Below are 21,278 nucleotides of genomic sequence, written 5' to 3' on the forward strand. Positions count from 1 at the left end.
GTTCCATGTTGTCTTGCTTTTTGCAATGCAATCCTTTTCCGATTCAAATTGATGATGCGCTGACCCAACCTTCCAACGATCCCCTCGTTAAAAAAAAGCAAAGAAATTGACGCTAACATGTTCTCATAACTTCTCTGATGTCTTTGAATGCATTCACATTCCAAAATGAAATGTTTTTCCCATTCCACAGCCCCAGACGTGCAAAATGTACACATCCATTCTTCCCAAGCTTCTTTAGGTTTTTTTCCGCGGTTCCTGTTTCACATAGAAGTTGATGGTTTGGTCCTTAATTTGATCAATAAAAACCTTTTCCCTCCACGAAATGATAGCTCCAATGATGATCTGTCAAAGTTACTACTTTTTTATATTATTTTTTATGATTTTTATTTTAGTCAAATTCATGAACGACAACTGTAAATCATGATCGCCAAATTTTCCTCCCTAATAAATTTTTCCAAAATTATTCTTCTTGATTTGAAACTTGTCAACTTGTTTTATAATACTCCATACATTTATACAAAATAAAATAAAAAATATAAAATCTAAAATAGTCACGGAGGCTTTTAAATTGAACAGGTGGCACGCTAAATCAAAATAGAAAGGACATGCCAGAAGATAGATCGAAAACATAGAATGGATACCACTGATGAAAATTATAAATGTCCATCATTAGTTTAGTGTATATGGTATGTGATGATATGCTTTTAAAACGCTTATGGCATGTATAGTGATGTATCTCACGATAACTCAACAATAACCACTCAGTTTAACTGCCACGACGACAAAATGAAAACGGTGCCAACCTAAATGCATACCACTTAATTATCACACTGAACTTCACCAACTACTTTTACTACACAAAACTTCACCAAGTCGTTTTTAAAGTGGCTACACCCTCGCCAATTAACCTAGCGACTGACCTTTCGGTTTCCTATTCAAATTTTCTACCAGAACAATCCAACGCTTAACCAGGACCAGTATACATGTAATGAGATGAGTTGTCTTGGCTCGTCGAGACAAGGAAATAATTGAGAAGGCTTTTACTTAAAGAATAATTAATTAAAAAATATGTGCAAAGATACCCTAACTTGTGAGTGTCTCGTTTTTAGTTATAAATAATAATTGGATGATCGATGGGCTCTGAGCCGCAGATGTTAGAACTAATTTAGCTTGAAGTTGTTAATGTTTGTTCTTGGAATAACCCTAGCTCTGGTCCGATGATCTTAACTTCACTTTAATACTTGCTTCTATGAATCTCTACATGCAATAAAATCATTTATAAGAAATACTAAAATAATGTTTGGTGAGTGGCCTTTCAGGTTCTGGTCTGAAAGGGTACGGGTTATTTAAACTACTTTCCAAGACATCAACAACATTAAATTGTCAACACCTTACAACTATGCATTTCCGAAGCATTGAAACCTAGATTCTTATGAATGGTAAATCAATTCTAGCGCATGACACTGAATTATCTATCTCAATTAATTAAGCTTGGAAATCAAACCTTCCATCACAAATTCACAGTTTTTAACATGAATGGCACAATTTTGATAATTTGAGCTCGGAGGGTTTAACATGCTCTCATATCACACTATGAAACCCTAAATTAGGAATTTTATAGGGTTTGACAAAATTATGCTCAAAATAACCATGGAGCCATGATTCTAATAAGATTAACGCTAACTTTTTTCTTCTTTCTTTTTCTTTTATCCATGATTCTAATAAGATTAACGCTAACTTTTTTCTTCTTTCTTTTTCTCTTATCAATTTACTATTGACTATTTACTTTGGATTCTCTTTTTGAAGATGTTTATGATTTTCAGTGTTCTTACTATCGTTCTCGTTACCAAATGACCAAAATCTTCTTGTCAAATTGGGCACAATCTCGATACACAGCTCCAAAATATTTTAAAATTGAAAATACTCTGATCCCTGTGCCCAAAACTCCAAAAACCATTAAACTCCCTCTCCCCTTTTGTCTGTGGCTCTGTTAGAAATTATTTCAGTCTCTGTCAAACTCATAAAATCAACTCCCTTCTCCTCCAGCCCAATTACTCCTTAAATATCCAAGGTTTCCCCATTGCCCCATCTCTCTGTTGCCTTCAATTAAGTATCGTTCAGAATTTGCAGAGACGACTGTCTTTTCTTAACATGGCAAGTTCATTTGTGTGAGGTCACCTCTCTTTTAACACACGACTTCATGAAATGTCTTCTGGGTTATTTAATTGTTTTGTATTGTCATTTCTTTACTTTTAATTATGATTCTTTTAATCACCAAATTAATATTTATATTCAATTCCCTTTTAATTATATATTTTATATTTCCATATACATATGTTATATATGTTCTTTTAATTATATTTTTTGGTTCTTTTTGTTGACAGAGTTATTTTTTTATATTTTCCTTAATTTTCTTTTATTCTAATTAATACAAAGTATTATTTCATTATATTCACTTAATAATTATTAATAAATAATATAATATTATGTTATGTGTTTATTTAGTTAATATAATTCATAATATTATAGTTATTTTTTATTTTGATTAATATTTTGTATTTACTTTTATTCAGGATAATAAGTTAATGATAGTTTAAATAGCAAGTAACTCATCTTAATGTATAAATTATATTTTTCCGAGTTTGGTATTTATTATGTATGTCAATAATTCATTCATTAGACTTTCCATAATTAGTTAACACTTATACTAATGCAGTGCATGCGATGCATGCATATGTAGCTATCATATGCATGCCTTGTATGCATGCTAATATTCACATTTTGTTTGTAATTGTAGGCAGTTCATTACAATTTTGGTGGTTCCAAGTCTCTTGAAGGATTTATTGCATGTAATCCATAAAAACCACTAAAACCAAATGCTACAGACCACTAAAACCATGTTCCTGAAACTACTACTATGGACCTAGATCAAAATCAATTTATAAATTTTAGAAGAGAGGGGCATAAATACAAATTATATGGGTTACAACCCCCTCAAAATCAAATTGTGTTGTCATACCAGATGATGAAGCTGATCTAGAAAGGAGCACTAGTATATGTAGTGCAATATCATTAGATGGAGATGTCGGTTTCAATATTGGTTAGCGAAGAAACACCTAAAATTCAAAAACTACCACATGAAGTTCAAAAACTGATTCAAAAACACAAAAAATGTGTTCCAAGATCTTATTATGAAGATGCCTCCTGAAAGAGAAACCAAGCACATAATCGAGGTCAAATCAGGGTCAAACCATGTCAATATCAAGCCGTATAGATATCCACATCATCAAAAAACTGAAATCGAAAGATTAGTTCAAGATCTTTTGAAGTGTGGAATCATCTCAAAGAGTAGAAGCCCTTATGTTGCTCTAGTGGTTCTGGTCTGGAAGAAGGATGGATCCTTTAGACAGTGTGTAGATTATCAATGATTGAACAAGGTAACAATTAAGAACAAGTTTATGATCCCCTTTATAGATGAAATGATAGATGAATTTCATGGAGCCAAATATTTTTCAATATTGGACTTGAGATCATGATAGTAACAAATTAGAATAAGGTTAGAAGGCATATCAAAGACTTCTTTTCGAACACATGAAGGTCATTATGGATTTAAGTTTATGCCCTTTGGATTAACTAATGTTTCAAAAACGTTCCAAGCCACCATCAATGAGGTATTTCGTTTGTATCTAAGGAAGTTTGTGTTAGTGTTATTTTACGATATTCTAATATATAGTAAAACCTGGAAGGAGCATCTACAACATCTGGAACAAGTTCTCTCTATATTAGAAGAAAACCAGTTCTATGCAAATATGTCCAAGGGCACCTTTGGGAAAGAAGAGGTAGAGTACCTCGAACACATAATATCCAAGAAAAGAGTAAAATTAGATCATATTAAGATCAAGGCTATAAAATAATGGCCCAAACTAGTTAACATTTCCAAATTAAGAGGATTGTAAGCGCTGACTAGGTACTATCGAAGGTTTATTAAAAACTATGCCCATGTAACAATACCCCTGATGAACCTTATAAATAAGAACTCATTTCGATGAGATGATGAAGCAGAAAAGTGTTTTGAAGACAAAGGAAATTATGTCTAATGCACCTGTATTGACAACTCTAAAATTTTCAAAGCCATTTATAATTAAATGTAATGCTTCAGGATTTGGTATAGGAGCAATATTAATGTAGGATGATCACCCAATCACATTTGAAAGTAATAAGTTCAATAAGCGAGAATGTCTCAAGTCTGCATACAACAAGGAAATGCTCACCATTATGCATGCATTACCCAAGTGGAGACAATATCTATTGGGAAGTAAATTCTTAATATGAACAAACCATAATAGTCTTCAACACCTCTGCAATGCCCTACTTAATCTTATCATGCTAATTTTGATGAGTGATTAATCTAAAAATATTGATTTATAATTATTAAGTAATATTGGTATATACCTACACATATGAATCTGTAATTTTATTTTACTAATATGACTTTTTGCTTTTTGTTATTATTTAATTATTAATCAATTCCTAAGGTGTCTTATGAAATTGTCTTTTGGATAAGATATGATCTTCTCCAATTTATTTCTGAATTAAATATCCATATTTCAATTCCCAAGGCGTCTTATCAAATTTACTTTTGGATAAGATATGGTCTTCTCCAATTTATTTATAAATTAAATATCAATATTACAATTCCCAAGGTTTTCCATGTTGTCTTCTCCATTTTAATTTTGAATTCAATATTAATATTTCCATTCCCAATGTGTCTTTTCAAATTTTATTTTGGGATAATATATGGAAAAGAAAGTCAAAGTCATTAAATTAGAAGGATGTGGGTGTATTCATGGCATTAATGGTAGGTGGTTGAGGTGGATGAGAGGAAGAGACATAAAGGGAATGAGGATGAGAGGAGAAGGGGGGATACTTGGTCTTTATTTTTGGTATTTGAGGAAATAATTTGAGGGCTAGGAAACTTGTAGAAGTTCCCTGGGCTTGGAAGTAGAGAATTGAGGATATTAATTCTGGTTGTAAACTTTATTTTGATTTTGGACACACTATGGTAGCTATTATTGGACTTGGGCTCGGAGGGCTAGGGAGCTTGTGGATATTTCTTGGGCTAGGAAGTCAGATATACATTCCTAGTTGGCAAGATGGTAAATTCAGTCGGTTAGTCCTAGCAAGAACACCCTAAGTAAGCCACCGAATTAGGTATTCTTATGTTTGTTATTTTATTCATGTAAATCACTACAAATCAAATTCCTTACATATTTAATATGCTGAAGATCAAATTTTATGCTATTGTCAAATAATTGTTGTGTTATAAATCTAATATTTTTCTTCTTGTGATTAAATTAGAGGTTAAATTTAATTTAGTTAGAGTACCCTAAGTTGGGTCCTCATGTGTGGTATCAGAGCTCCAAATTCAAAATTTGGACCCTAAAACCCACCAAAAGTGCCTTTAACCTACCAATAATATTTCTACAATAAGAGAAACAAAATAGTATATAAAAGATATAACTATCATTTTCTTTTAAAAAAAAATTGCAATGGTATTATTTTATAAACCATACGAAATTTTATAACCCAACATTTGATGCTACTTCAACCAGATTGCTGCACTTGGCATACATAGTAATTAGGGTATTACCCTGAGATACATCTGGGAATTTCAATCAAGTCTGAATGATGTAGGCATGGGCATGGACCAATTTTCCTTGTGGGAATGTCTTTTTCCTTAACAAACTCATGTAAGAAAGAAACATATGTGAAAGCATCCATATTATCATCCAAATTAGCACTCATTTTTTTTTTTAAAGATACCCTGTTTACACACATTTATTACATCCCCATTGGATTTATAGGGGCCATTAACTATGAGGTCCCCAACTTTTCCCTTGAGAGCGAGAGCAATAGTTGTAAGCTCAAATTTATCTAAAGTTGTTGTCTCAAATTTTGACTTTGGATCTGATTTCTCGGAATCAACAGTCTTATTCGAAAAGCTAATTGAAGAGTGGTGGTTTATTGATTATTGGTGGTATTTGGGATTGGCGGGATCATTTTGATTTCACCGATTGTAGTGAATTCGACCCCTCATTGATGATCCTTTTCTCATAGGACACTTTCTTAGTGTACTCACTTAGTACCTCTTCTCACTTCCTCCTCCCACAATCAAGACTCCACCGGTTTTCATTTATGACTCTCTCCCGAAGTTGATTGTCTTTCTGATTTTGCATTAATCCCACATTTTCCCGGGGATCTTGGAGGTCTACTTTCATCTCCTTCTGTACCTCTTCTTTCGACACCTATCAGATGGATCCTATCTAACTGTTAGGAACCCATTTCCATTTACTCCTGTTTGATTTTTGTACTATTGTCCTTGATCATCGACACATCTTCCATGCAGCTTCCGTCCTCCCCGAACCTCAAGGTCCTCGTTGCCATCACTGTAGAAGCTAAAAGTTGGGGAGTTCTTGAACTGCCGATAGGCGTACCATATGTTTTTGATACTGATATTCCTGATGTATATGAGAATGGTGCACATGGTATTTCCACTAGAAAAAAAGGGGGTTGACAAACATTGCAAAGCTCTGAAAGCGAATCTCATTCCAAAACCCTTAGCATTATGGCCTAAGTCATTCTAGGACAAGATTGCGAGACTGAAATTACATGCATTGCTCGACCGTTGGAAATTCATTTACCTCACTGGTGAACGAATCAAGAATTGGATGACTACATTCTGGGTTCACAAGCTTGGATACTGTCCGAGGATTAGTATGTTGCATAATGGTTGGGCATGTTTACACTTTCTCAACCTTGAAGACATTGATCTCATACTCGCACTGCCCTAGTTTAAGGGTCGGGGGTTTTTCGCTGTAGCAACATTGGCAGGCTGGATTCAACCTACAAATGACATCTCCTTGGCATAATATTGTATGGGACAAGCTATTGGGGTTACCCCTTGAACTCTGGAATCACTCGACGATTATTGACACTGCAAATTCCATTGGTAATTTTTATTTCTAGGATGAGGGTTGTATAGGGCAGATGGATAAGAAGATTGCTTGCGTGCTCATTGAGGTAGATTTTGGAGGAGGTTTATTATCAAATCTGGAATTAACTTGGGACTCCTTCTCCCTCAGCCTCTGTATTGATTATTGGGGTATTTCGTATTAATGTCTTTATTGTCATTCGATGGGTCATCTCCTTCACTCTTGTACGACTAGTAGAATGACTGACAGAACATCCTCTTGGAGGCACACTCACAACAATCCGATTGAGGTTCGGGATGGTCATATAGTTATTAAACAACCCCTGTCGAATCCAAGTATTTATCCATCCTTCTCTCCTTTTTTATCCTCTTCTAGCCCCAACTTTACATCTTTACCTTCTCCTACATATTCCCCTTCGACTTCACCTATTAATTCGGATGGTGTCACTGTACCGTATCCTCCATCCAGTCCAGATCCTAATCTGGTTCCCACTTCACCCCCTATGGACTCTCCTCTTCCTGGGCCATTCGCCCCTCCTTCTCCGAATCTCCAGTTCATTTTTGAGTCCCCTACATCCCCCATTTCCTCAGACCACGATTTGGAGGCATTATCAATCTCTGATTCTGTTAGTATGGAACCATTGTCCATGAAGAAATCCTTTTTTCATCTCAGGGAGTGGCTAGATAAAGGAACCTTTTCTTCAACTCCTGTGGCTACTTCCTCTTCTTCAACCCATTTGGCTACTTCCTATATATCCCAGAAGAAGAAAATTGTTAAATTCAAGAAGATTTATTCCCGCCTCTATCCAGTCGCACTTCTTAATGGCTATGTCCCATCATCTTCTCTCTCTCGGGTCCTTAGAGCGACGAACCCCTTCCTCTAATCCCCCGATGATCATTCTATCCTACAATATTAGGGGACTAGGGGCTGAGCATACATCTTGCTCATTGAAAGGCATCAAACACAGACATCAACCAGACTTGATACTTCTACAAGAAATTATGATCTCCAGGGAGAGATCATGGGAAATACTTCTCAACATTTTCCCAAGGTGGCTTGTCAGTGCCACCAATTCTTGTGGACTCTCTGGTGGTTTAGCAGTGCCTTGGAAGCCATTTTGTTTTAATCTTATGGTTTACATGACTCCTGTAGGTATTTTTTTAACTAGACACTCCCGGGGATCAGCGTCTTGTATCCGGATTATCAACTGTTATGCAGCCTATTCTGGCAGGCACATTTTCTGGGACAGGGTTTTGGAAAGCTATTTACTGGATGTACCTTCTCTTATTGTGCTTAGCGATCTTAATTTGATAGTTGATACTAATGAAATATGGGGACATAAGGTGAAGTCTGATTCCATGGATATTTACTTCAAATTGTAGAATTTTTTCTACAAATCAGCTAACTCTGATACCATGTAGAAATTTCACTTGTAGAACAAACCGATATATGCAATGTCCTAAAGCATAATACTTGTTCTACTTCTACAAAACATTAAGCGGAAGCATAATCGAATTCATGAGCAACATCAAGTAGAAACATGCATAACTGATCAAGAGAAATAATCACACATAACACACGATATATATATGGGAAAACACCAGCATAAAACCCCAACCATGTATTATCAATCAAGTGGAAATCCTCTTCACAATACAAAAAGAATGATCTCTCAAGCTATTCAGTTCTCAATGAACTATGAAGATATGAAGATCTGTCTCATGAACCAACCAAGCCCAGTATATAAAGGCTTTACTTATGGTCCAATCCCTATTTCCTTGCGCAGTTTGCTTAGGAAATAATAGCAAAAGCATATGCAATTAATTCCAAACATACCAAGTTAACTAATGGTCCAACTACAAAATCCTTGAGGACACTAGTTCCTCAACCATGCAAAAACTACTTACTAGAAATAGTCAAGCATCTGATAGTACATTGACCCACATCTGATCTCAACTGGGTCTCTGATAGAACTGACATGCAACCATTATCCATGAGTGAATTCTCAATTATCTAAAATAATAGTTGTCACATGCATGCAAGCATTAACAAACTATATTTCATTATTTTAACAACTTGTTAAAATAATCTAACTGGACTTGACTAAGTTAAACTAAGTCAACTGATTCTCTCATTATAGAACTGAACCTTATCTCCTTTAATCAAGGGATAAATTCCTAAATCAAGAGAGAAAATAATTGCATTATCTCACAAAGACTTCAAGTTTAATTTTCCATAATTAATTAACTCATGGAGATTAATTAATTAATATTTTAAACTGCTGGTAAGACCAAATTCGTTTTTACTTCCTATAGTTAGATCAGGGACTGCTAAAAATAGCAAGGGACCCAAAAATGCTATTTTTATAGGTTTCTATTTTTAGCAGTTTCACCTCTCACCCAAGGTGGCCAAAATGCTCATTGGCCAAACTACTATTTTTAGACATGCTATTTTTAGCAGATCTATTTTTAGCACTTTCTAAATTTAGCATTTCTTGTTGCACATTTTTCAACACTCCCTCTCAACAAGAAAGGCTTCCTCTCGAACCCGATCCTGTAACTCTGGAATGTTCTGCATGCAACACATCTACCCGGTCCACTTGCTCTAACAACACTTGGAACAAAAACACTCCCAACTGACCACTTTGTTGGGCTAGGAACATACTCTGATGCTAAAGCTATACCTGCTGCTTATAAGTGCTCCCTCTCTGACATCTGCGCTACTGCAACATCTCCATGCATCTCGCACCATTGCACACCTCTCTGTGCCACCTAGCACTGTGCAAAACACTTGTGCCTCTCGCATTGCTGCAGCCTGCTAGCTATGCGCTGTCCTGGGATTCCCTGCACTGTCGCTCTCTCTGCCACTCCATCCGCGTCTGTCTCTACCCAATCAATCAGTTCCTGCTACTCCACATCGGGGCTCCCGTAGCAAGGTCTCATCCAAGAGGTTGGATACCTCAAGTATCCTGCCCCTCCTCCTTTGGACGATCACTCTATATCACCCCACCTCCTACCTCGAGGTATGGCTACATGTGATCCCTCAGCCCACCTGGTTTAATGTTTCCCCCTACTAGAGGTCTTTGCATGAGTAGATGTCTCTACTCGATCTCCACTCAGCTTCCCCTATTGTGGCTGCTACACAACCTCCTGAACCTGCTGCACCAATCGTGGCTCCTCCACAATTATCTGTGACTTCTTATGGCTCTACATGTTGAGAGGTAATTTACTCTCCCTCTCAACCACCAAGTATCTAACCTTTGCCTTGCTCCTCAAGGCTTTGCATGCATCTTGTACTTCAAGTGCATACAGGTTCTTGACCCGTGAACCAACCTGCTTCACCTGTCTAGTGATGATGTGTCTAAGGAAAACCTTTCCCTTACTGAAGACTACATCATAACCTCTGTCTTCCAGCATCACGATTGAAACCAAGTTTCTCTTCAGTCTTGGTACATATTTGACATCGGTCAAGGTAAGGCGAGATCCATGCTCCCTCTGAAAAATAACCGTGCCTACACCTGAGACACTATACTTCTCATCATTACCCATCGCTATGAGTATCTAGAGATATTTCTTCTCCAAAGTACTGAACAAACTCTTATCACCAGTCATGTGGAAAGAAGCTCCACTGTCAAGAAACCAACCACTTCCCACCATGGATGAAACCACGCATGCGAAGAGTGTGAAATCCAACTCAACCTGTGAAGCAAGTGCCTCACCTTCAGATCCTTCCCCAGATCCCTTCTTGGATTTCCTCCATGGATAATTTGCAGCATAATGGACCACCTCATGACAACGAAAGCATCGCACTTTTGATTTTTCAACCTTCTTCCCATCATTGGAAGAACTGGATTTGGAAAGAGAAACCTTCTCCTTCCCCTTCTTCACCTTACTCACTAAGGCACAGTTCTCCTCATCATGCATGGATGAAGAACTGTCTCTGGTGCTCCGTCTGATCTCCTCCTGCATCAAATCCGACCATAGTCGTTCCCAATCTGGCAGTTTCTCCCTTCCATTCACCAAGTCCTGGTAGCTATGCTAGCTCTTAGGAAGGCCAAGGAGTGCTAGACTCACCATATCCTCATCTGATGTCACAACCCCTACACTTGCAAGCTCATCCCTGCATGTGATGAGCTTGGTCAGATACATAGAGATCGTCTCATCCCTTTCACACTTGATCTTTTGAAGTTTGTCCTTCAGTGCCAGCTTCCTCTGATCACTGCTATTCTGATATAAATCTTTCAATGTTTTCCACATTGCATGCGGAGTCTCCTTCCCATGGAGGCTCGAGACAATGTGATCTCGCACTCCCTCCAAGAGAATTCTCCTAGATCTAGCCACACACTTCCTCCATTCCACCTGCTCAGTCTTGTCAGTAGGCTTAGGAATTTATTGATCAATGAAATCCTTAAGGCCGTTATCTTCCAAAACTGCCTCCATGCGATCCTCCCAAGCTATATAGTTTGAGTTGCCATCAAGGGCATACTCAAGCCTCAAACCATAGAATGCCATCGACGAAATAGATGTGATAAGAACTTGAGATCTATATCCTGAATAATAAACTTTGAATTTTTCCTGCCAATATACTGTTCTTGCTTGATCACCTGTGCTCTGATACCATGTAGAATTTTTTCTACAAATCAGCTAGCTCTGATACCATGTAGAAATTTCACCTGTAGAAAAAACCGATATATGCAATGTCCTAAAGCATAATAATTGTTCTACTTCTACAAAACATTAAGTGGAAGCATAATTGAATTCATGAGCAACATCAAGTAGAAACATGCATAACTAATCAAGAGAAATAATCACACAACACAAGATATATCTAGGGGAAAGCACCAGCATAAAACCCCAACCATGTATTATCAATCAAGTGGAAATCCTCTTCACAATACAAAAAGAATTAGCTCTCAAGCTATTCAGTTCTCAATGAACTATGAAGATATGAAGATCTGTCTCATGAACCAACCAAGCCCTATATATAAAGGCTTTACTTATGGTCCAACCCCTATTTCCTTGCACAATTTGCTTCGGAAATAATAGCAAAAGCATATGCAATTAATTCCAAACATACCAAGTTAACCAATGGTCCAACTACGCAATCCTTGAGGACACTAGTTCCTCAACCATGCAAAAACTATTTAGTAGAAATAATCAAGCATCTAATAGTACACTGTCCCACATGTGATCTCAACTGGGTCTCTGATAGAACTGACATGCAACAATTATCCATGAGTGAATTCTCAGTTATCTAAAACAATAGTTGTCACATGCATGCAAGCATTAACATTGACAAACTATATTTCATTATTTTAACAACTTGTTAAAATAATCTAACTGGACTTGACTAAGTTAAACTAAGTCGACTGATTATCTCATTATAGAATTGAACCTTATCTCCTTTAATCAAGGGATAAATTCCTAAATCAAGAGAGAAAATAATTGCATGATCTCACAAAGACTTCAAGTTTAATTTTCCATAATTAATTAACTCATGGAAATTAATTAATTAATATTTTAAACCACTGGTAAGACCAAAATTTTCGTTTTTACTTCCTATAGTTAGACTAGGGTTTGCTAAAAATGGCAAGGGACCCAGAAATGCTATTTTTAGAAGCTTCTATTTTTAGCAGTTTCACCTCTCACCCAAGGTGGCCAAAATGCTCATTGGCCAAACTGCTATTTTTAGACATGTTATTTTTAGCAGATCTATTTTTAGCACTTTCTAAATTTAACATTTCTTGTTGCACATTTTTCAACACAAATCACTCTTTTATGCTCTGTTCCTCCGAGATATTATTTTATCCAAGATCGTCCCTACATGGAGTAATGGAAGGATTGGGATCAGATACATATCTAAACGCTTGGACATGTTTCTGGTTAAAGATAATCCAGTCTCTAGATTGGTAGATCTCCACTCTTTGATTATTTCTTCATTTTCATCGGACCATCTACCTATTTTTCTATCCTGGGCAAGGGATACTCGCTGTGAGGCATATCCTTCTAAATTTAACCATAGGTGGTTGACACACAAGGACTTTATTGATATTGTACACAAGGTTTGGAATGGACCGTTTTCTATGCTGTGCACTATGGATCATCTAAGTAATAAACTGCATTGTCTTAAGCGTGAGGTTCACAAATGGGTTAAAGAGCAAAGAATTGCTAATTCCCGCAAATTGGAAGGCAGCGGAGCCTCTTTGAGGTATCTTTTTGATCTTGATGACCCTCTATTTACCTCTGAAGTGCGCAAAAATCAGATGTTGGAATTGGAACCTCAAAAAAGAGATTTATATAAGGCATAAGATATTGCTTGGAGGTTAAAAATCCGGGAAATTTGGGTTGAAGCTGGAGACAGGGACTCAGTGTTTTTCCACAGATTTGCATCTATGAGGCAGAAGGAAAACGATATTTGGAGCATTATTGGAGAAGGGGGTTCTGTTTTCACTTCTTAATTTGATATTGAACATGCCACTTATCATCATTTTGGAGCTCTTTTATCTAAAAAAGAACTTTCTTTTAGAGGTCAAATGAAATTTATTAATCATATGCCCTTGATGCTACATGAGTATGAGAATGACATTATGGGAAGGCTTGTTACGATTGAGGAATTAAATTCTGTTCTCCATGCTTGCGCCAAGGAAAAAAGTCCTGGGCCGGATGGTTGGGGGGTCGAACTATACATACATTTCTTTGATCTTATGTCACAGGATCTTCTGAATGCTGTGGAAGAGTACTAGATTAAAGGTTGTGTTTTGGGTGCCATTAATGCTAATTTCATAGCATTAATACCCAAAAAGAAGTGCCCAGACTCCTTTTTCGATTTTCGTCCCATTTCCCTCTGCAACTTTGTCTATAAGTTGATTTCTAAGCTCATTGTAGTCAGGTTTAAATCTCTACTTACTGATCATATATCACCAGAGCAGTTTGGTTTCATAGAGGGGCGTCAGATTCAAGACGCGGTGGCTATTGCACAGGAAGTTTTACATTCTATTAAATTCAAGAGACATAATGCTTTCCTTATGAAGATTGACATTACCAAGGCTTTTGACAACGTCGACTGGGAATTTCTTAGACTAATTCTTTATAAAATTGGTCTCAATATATGCAATGCTAATTGGATTTTGGCTTATGTATCTTCCGCCAATTTTACAGTGATTATAAATGGTCTCCCTACTGCATTTTTCAAAGCACATCGGGGATTAAGGAAAGGATGCGATTTATCCCCAATATTGTTTATTCTTATCATGGAAACTCTCAGTAGGAAAATCATGGATTTCAGGGACAAAGGCTTGATCATGGGCATCAATATGACTAGACAGATCAATGTTACCCATTTGATTTTTGCTGATGATCTCCTACTTGATGGAGAGTCTTATATCAATGAATGATCACAATTTCATCATATATTATCTTCTTTCGGATCTGCTTCTGGTCTCGTCAAGAATTCTCATAATATGAAGTGATTTATGCAAAAGTGAATAGGGGTGAGATTGATGAGATTTGTGGTCTATTTGGGATATCTGCTTGGACAGTGGACTTAGGGTTTCATTATTTGGGTTTCCAAATAAAGACGAATCTGTATAAAATCACTGACTGGAGTTGGATCATAAAAAAGATCGATCTCAAATTAAAACATTGGACTTTCAAGTGGCTCTCCATCAGGGGTAGGCTCATTCTAATCAAAGCTATCCTTCAGTCTTTATCTGTATATTGGATGCATCTCTATATGCTGCCAATGGAGATCATACATAAAATTGATGCAATTCTAGCTAGATTTCTTTGGTCTGTTAAAGAGCCCTCATGCAAGATTCATCTCGCTAGATTATCTCTTTTAGCCAAAGCTGTTGATCAAGGGAGGTGGGGGATCTTGGATGCTCTATCTTTTAATAGGGCTCTCATATGCAAAAGTCTGCGGAGAGGGCTATCATGTAGGGGTATATGGTCTCAGATCATTAGAGGTAAATATTTGGACTATCAAGATTATGAAGTATGCATTAAAGGTGGTGCAAAAATCCCCCTCTCATCCTCATACATCTCGCATAGTATGATGAGACAAAGACATTGGCTAGTTGTGGGGCTTTGCTGGGAGGTTGGTTGGATTGAACACTGCCAGCGGTTTCCAAGGGGTGCATATTTTATTTGTCTTGCTCCTTCAACACTTGCACAACAAAGGTATTTTTCTTTTATCCCATATTGCTTCTTTTCGAGCTCATTCTCCTTATTTACAAACTTGGCTTTGGGCAGAAGACATTGATTTGTCTGGTCTTTTGGCTACAGAGTGGACTCTTTATATTAGACAGATTGAGGCTGCAAGTATTTTTATTTCAGATAAGATAGATAAGATGAGATGGGTTGGACAAGTACACAAGAACCAGATTGCGACCAACGACATTTACAAATCCATTTCCATCCCAACTAATTCTGTTGAGGAATACTCCTAGTATCACAAATCTTGGAAATGGATTTTCCCTTTGAAGCTCAAATGTTGCATATGCTTGGCCTTGAATGATAAAATACTCACCTGGAATAATTTAGCTCACAGAGGTTTCATTGGACCAAGTATCTGTATGTTGAGCAAGCAAAATTCTAAAGTTGTTGATCATCTCTTTTTGAACTGCCCAACAGCGACAAAAATTTGGAATTCAGTCCTTAATGTGTTAGAGATTGACGAGGATTGAAAACATATTTCACTATTGGCATGTTTTAAACATTGGTTTCTGTCACAACAAGTGTTCGGTTCTTTGCCTTTCTTCATCGTTTGGGGCATATGGTGCTACAGGAATCTTAAGATTTTTGAAGACAAACAAATTGATATAAGATACTCTGTCATGGGGATTATGTCTTATTTATTTGAGACAAGACCAATGAACCATGTTAAAAAAACTCAATAGGTTATTTTGTAGGACATCTGGAATGAGTATCCGGTGGGTTTCTTTGATGGGGCTTGTAAAAATGGACAATGCGGATGTGGTGTACTCATTGTTACTGAACCTGACAAGTATTATCACTTCTAGTGGGAGGGTGGTACCAGTTCCAATAATAGGGCAGAAATCATCGCATTATGGGGGCTGCTATTTACTGCTAACTAGCTCAACATCAACACTCTGCAAATTTTTGGGGATTATAAAGGATGCATAGATTGGATGAATGGATTGTCATGTTTCCAACCTCCCCTACTGGCCTATTGGATGAAGCGCATCTGTATTCTGATTAGATCATTCCAGCACGTTGATTTTAATCATATATACATGGAGAAAAATATCATCGCTGACTTACGCTCTAAAAGAGGCATTTCAACATCTCCTGGGGTCATACACTATGCTGCATGCAATCGAGATTCCAGATCTGCTTCTGGCACTATTCCTACTTCATAAATAAGACTACTATTAGATATTTGCTATATTTCCATTTTTGTTTTTTTGTAACTATGCATACACTGAACAATGGATGAACATATAGTGGGATATAGAACTTTAGATACAAACCTTAGTCAATTTCTGTTTGGATTTTTTTTGGTTAAGATTGGTTAGATTTTTTTGTTAAGATTGGATGTATATTATAAGACAGAACCATGTAATTGTACTTTCTTTACTTAATATTAAAGAAGCATAAAAAATCATTCTCATTTCTTAGCGGTGGCAAAAGGGTCATTGATATGTTGTTGCCATAGCAAGCACTATCCCTAGAGCTATACCCTGCATGTTGAAAGAAACCAAGTACAATGCACCAAACGATTGTTGGCTCATAATATGGGTGTCGAATTCCCAGCATGGTTATAGTTCTACCTTTGTGTCACCGGCCACGAACTTTCAAAGTTCTAAGAGTGAAGAAAGTGATTTTTTCACTTTCCATTTGTCAAGTGAAGAGAACAAACGTTCAATGGGGAATCTAGTAACTACATGTGGAGGCAACGTTTTCCTGTGAAAAAAAGTACAAGGTTGAGCAGAGGAAAGACCTGGAAAAATGGGCGATTACACTAGCTTTCCCCTTTGATAAACGCATTACAAGAGGAAACATGGGAGCTTCCAGCATTTAGGTTTTTCTTCCAACGGAAATGTTCACCTGTTTTCTATTTGTAATAGAACCATATTTCTTACTGGTTTCTTCCATAGAGAGTATTATTTTTGAATAAAAATGAAACCCAGGAATACTAGACTGTATTCCGGTAGTTTTTGTTTAACATTTCATTTTTTTGTCCACTCTGATTTGCCCCCTTCATCTAAATTCTAATTTTAAATACATCCCCATTGTATCAAATAATGAACTGGAACAAGAATACAGTTTTCGGCATAACAGTTGCACGTATTGTGTCTGATACAATGGTCTAGAGAGCTTCAAAGTATTTCCTGACACTATTTTATGCATGAATGTACTCAGAAGGCCATAGTAGAGTTGGATGGTAACAAAAGTATGTTGGCTTTTAAAAAAACAAAAATTGCACAGTTTTTTTTCACATAGAGATGAACAACCTGCCGTTGCTGGAAATTGGTAATAGATGCAGAAAAAAATAAAATAAAAAAAATTCAATGAGAATAAACAAATCATAGCTGTAAAATATTTTTCCAATTGGAATCTTGGGTGTAAAGCCAAGTAAAATTTCTCAAATGCAAGAATAGCGAAGTCACAAGGTGGAAATGATCGCCATATGCTTAACCCATAGTGCATAAAACCTTTGAATTTTCAAGTACATGCAAGCACTATGAATTCACATGGTATGAGAGTCGATGATATTTCTCTATCCATGTGCAGGGATTAAATAAACAATATTCAAATGAACAATATAGGGTTGATCATAGCTCTCAAGCATATATAGGCATCTGGGGATAAGAAATCTGGAATTCTTGAATAATATTTGTAGAGAATAGAAACCCCAAATTGGCTGGATGAAGGTACGAATCTTCTTTTTGAATAAATCGTTGCATTCCGTTGTCACCGAATACTAGTAATTCACAAAGTTGTTTTCCCTTGCCAACTTCAGACTGGACTTATTTGCTTAGTAGTCAGTTTGGTAGTCCAACTAGGTCAATACTATTCGTATTCGTTGGAAGGAAAAGTAAATACCTCAGTCCCTTTGAGCTTTCGGTGGTTTCCAGTTTAAGCAGAGTCTATCGAGCCCTTTACACACACTGATCTATTATGATCTTCCCCAAAAGCAACACAAGCAGTTATTGGAAGAAAGTCATCAGAGTCAAGGGGTTTATTCTGTCCCAGAGATATTGCAAATGTTTATCACTTATATATGTGGTTAATTAAAGGAATTTATAACACTCTAACTGAGCATTAAAGAAAAGCCAAACACTGGTCATTAACGCAACAAAAACCCCTCAATTCTCAGTGCGTTTCTCAAAAATTTATCCTCTTGGGTTTGGTAGTGATGGCCATGGCCGACCATACTCTTGAAACCTCTTGTGGCCCTGTAGGTTGCACTGTTGAGACAAGCTCTTTTCTCAGTGCGAGGGATCAGACGTGGTTCCTTAATAGTTCCAAAACATGGTATGTGTTTTGCCTCAACTAATCGGCCCCATCATAGCTAACAAGCAACTCTTACAAGCAACTCTTACAGCCTACAACCCTTACGAACCAGAACGAACTAGTAAGGAAAAATAAAATAAGATATTTAGTATGCTGTCTATTTTTTTTTTTTAATTACATGGTGAATCCATAATTGCCAGGCCTAATCTATGGGAGACCCAGGATCAAATCTCATAGCTGCCACTATAACACCAAGAGCATAACCAACCACCTGCAAGTCGGGTATACTAAGTTCCTATGATTTTATCAAGAGCAGACTCACGGGAAAGGGGAATCAGCCCCTCTCATCACCGCCACAACAGGTCTTTGAACTTCTGCGTGCCCGAGTTCACCCATATGACTTACGGTCAAACCACACATCACTGTATGCTGTCTATTTATTATTGTTATCCCTCTAAGCCAGGGACGGTAGGTACATGGATATTATGCATGGAACATGCCTGCACGGAGGCCCAACACCATGTTAATAAATTCTAAATCATTAAAGTTAATGTTTTTCTCGGTAAAGATTAAGTCTATTAAAGGAAAATAATGTACATCAGGAAAATACAACCAGGAGAAGCAGAAGCACAGGCAGCCGAAAAGGATATGCTATCCACCTCGTCTCCTGGAAGAAGAGAGAAGAAGGAAGAGATGAGCAGGAATTAACTAGAAGAACCAGGGAGCGAAAGCAAAGAATAGGATTCTACCCAACATGGGTAGAGTCGACTATTCGGCACTTTTTCCCTTTCTTTTTACCAACTTTGACCCATTCAGGAGGGCAATGTTGAGCTGGCATGGATTGCAAACTGACCTGGGTTGATTGAGAGTTTTCCTTATCTGAATCCGAGGTGGAAGATTCATGAATTCTTTTCTGAGAGAATGGCTGGACGGACAAATTTTCAGGCTCAGCCGAGGGCGGATCCTGTGCCATCTTTGCATCCCCTTCCTCCTCATTCTCCTCCTCTTCATCCTAGCTGAAATCAAAATCGTCCATGGGTGGAGGATCATGAGGCTTTCAGCTTTTGGATTTTTGCTTAGGATTGACTTTCTTTTTATGGGCTGGCATCGAGGGACAAGAGCTCTGAAGGTGCCCTGTGTGATGGCAGTTGCGGCAGCGGAACGCTGCGTTCTCGTAGTCCAAGTTCTGAGTCTAGTGGAAGTCTCCAATCTTGAGATTGATCTTGTCCGGGAGACCTTTGCTCATGTCTATTTCTGCACAGATTCTGGCAAAGGTGTATAGGCCCTTTTCTCCTCTACGTAGATTATTTTATTAGAATGAAAAAAATATTTAGTAACATTATTAAAATAGGAGAGACATATTATTCTATCAAAGTTGATGTAAAAAAAAAAAACCTTTAACCACAATTATTTGAATGGAAAAAATTAAAAGGAGGATAAAAAATACAAAACACTAGAATGAGCGTGAGGAGAAAATTGTCATAACCATATAAGTATGTAGTGTAGTATATTTCGAATTAATCAAGTATTTAGAAAGTTATATATAGTGATGCACATTAACAAGTGGTGTGAAAAGCTTTTATGACTTTATCATTGGTCCTTTTCTAAATAAATCATATTCCAGGAAAGAGAGCTTATAGGAGAAGAAAGCTAAGAAGTAAAATATAAGTAAGAGGAGTAACAATTAGAAATATATAATATGGTGCATTGGTTTATCTCATTTATTAATCATGAGTGTTCTTCTATTTTAAATGTTTTTTCTTTATAGTATTGTCGTAATAGTTGTTAGTATACAACTATTATGGTTTTTCAGCGAAAATCACATGGAGTATCAATTTGTCGACGCATTTCGAACCAACTAGTGTGGTTCATCGTCAGGACAATTTGTCCTGACGATGAACCACACTAGTTGGTTCGAAACGCCTCGACAAATGATACTCCATGTGATTTTCACTGAAAAATCTTTCACAATCTTGATATGGATCACAGAAGCCTGAACTCTATATTATGATTTTGTTATGGTACTCTATTTCACAATTTTATTTTTGGAATTTTATGGCTGGTTTAAACAAAAGAATTTTTTCGTTTTGGTCAACATATGTTAATGGATAGAAGAATCACTTTTATATGAGCATAATCCTTAGAAAAAAAATATTTTTGGTCAACATACGTCAATGGACAATGAATCACTTTTATATGAGCATAATCCTTAAAACAAAAAAATACTTGGATGTGAGCCATTAGAAAAGAAGATTACCATAATTATATACATATTTTATATTGTAAATTCATTTAGTATTTATAAAATTATATAAATATAAAACAATTTTATAAAAATCAGATTCAGTGTCAAATATGTGACTTGGATAGGAAATATAATATTATATAAAAATTAAAACCTCAATTTTAAAAATGTGACTTGGATAGGAAATATAGTACTATATAAAAATAAAAACCCAAAGAATTACAGAGTGCTTCTCTGAGTTTAATAATATAATATAAATGATATTAAATTAAGGAGAATTTAAATTTAAACTATGTTTTAGAGGACGAGAAAATCATGGTCAAGTAAATTTTAAATAATTTATATACTTCTGTCTTGCGGGCTATTTTGCATTGGTGGTTGTGCTTTCAGTTGGGCTAAGGTGACATGCATGGTAAAATTTTATCACTGTCGAAGAATATGTGCAAGGTGCAATGAGACATGCAATTGACCTGCTGTAGAAACTATTGTTGTCATTGGTACATGCTGTAAAAACTATTGTTGTTATTGATGCTGTAAAAAGTATTGTTGTTATTGGTATTGGTG

This window comes from Pinus tabuliformis, chromosome 2_1 (genome assembly GCF_031772625.1).
Source record: "Pinus tabuliformis cultivar Carrire ecotype Pingquan chromosome 2_1, CPIR1, whole genome shotgun sequence".
Lineage (NCBI taxonomy): Eukaryota > Viridiplantae > Streptophyta > Pinopsida > Pinales > Pinaceae > Pinus > Pinus tabuliformis.